Consider the following 1210-nt stretch of genomic DNA (forward strand, 5'->3'; position numbering starts at 1 on the left):
CCTCAGAGGGAAGCTCCTTATGGACCACTGGACGTCCCAGGAGGTCTTCCTCCTTAGGATTCACGTCCTCTCCTTCCCTTACAGGTTCGGCCATGGTGCTTATGTCAATGGCCTTGCACTCTCCTTTTGGATTCTCTTCTGTATTGCTTGGGAGAGTACTAGGAGGGATTTCAGTGATCCTTTTACTCAGCTGGCCTACTTGCGCTTCCAGATTTCTAATGGAAGACCTTGTTTCATTCATGAAACTCACAGTGGCCTTAGATAGATCAGAGACTAGATTTGCTAAATTAGAAGCATTTTGTTCAGAGTTCTCTATCTGTTGCTGAGTGGATGATGGAAAAGGTTTATTATTGTTAAACCTGTTTCTTCCACCATTATTAAAGCCTTGTTGAGGCTTTTGATCCTTCGATGAGAAATTTGGATGATTTCTCCATGATGAGTTATAGGTGTTTCCATAAGGTCCACCTAAGTAATTCACCTCTGCTATTGCAGGGTCCTCAGGATCATAAGCTTCTTCTTCATAAGAAGCCTCTTGAGTACTGTTGGATGTAGCTTGCATTCCATTCAGACTCTGAGAAATCATATTGACTTGCTGAGTTAATATTTTGTTCTGAGCCAATATGGCATTCAGAGTATCAATCTCAAGAACTCCCTTCTTCATAGGCGTCCCATTATTCACAGGATTCCTTTCAGAAGTGTACATGAACTGGTTATTAGCAACCATGTCAATGAGTTCTTGAGCTTCTGCAGGTGTTTTCTTTACGTGAATGGATCCACCTGCAGAAGTGTCCAGTGACATCTTTGATAACTCAGATAAACCATCATAGAATATATCCAGGATGGTCCATTCTGAAAGCATGTCAGAAGGACACTTTTTGGTCAACTTTTTGTATTTTTCCCAAGCTTCATAGAGGGATTCACCTTCTTTCTGTTTGAAGGTTTGAACATCAGCTCTAAGCTTGCTCAGCTTTTGAGGGGGAAAGTACTTGGCTAAGAAAGCCGTGACCAGCTTATCCCAAGAGTTCAGGCTGTCTTTGGGTTGAGAATCCAATCATAATCTAGCTCTGTCTCTTACAGCAAAAGGGAAAAGCATGAGCCTGTAGACTTCAGGATCTACTCCATTAGTCTTAACAGTATCACATATCTGCAAGAATTCAGTTAAGAACTGAAAAGGATCTTCAGATGGAAGTCCATGAAACTTGCAGTTCTG

The 1210-nt window shown here is 41.7% G+C and overlaps 1 non-coding gene across 1 annotated transcript; it reads left to right on the plus strand.

Annotated features, from left to right (window-relative positions):
• Positions 1–853: 853 nt before the first annotated feature.
• Positions 854–961, plus strand: LOC112752575 (small nucleolar RNA R71). The gene has a single exon (XR_003177006.1). It is a non-coding gene; the product is annotated as a small nucleolar RNA R71 (small nucleolar RNA).
• Positions 962–1210: the final 249 nt, after the last annotated feature.

Source organism: Arachis hypogaea, chromosome 15, assembly GCF_003086295.3.
Source record: "Arachis hypogaea cultivar Tifrunner chromosome 15, arahy.Tifrunner.gnm2.J5K5, whole genome shotgun sequence".
Lineage (NCBI taxonomy): Eukaryota > Viridiplantae > Streptophyta > Magnoliopsida > Fabales > Fabaceae > Arachis > Arachis hypogaea.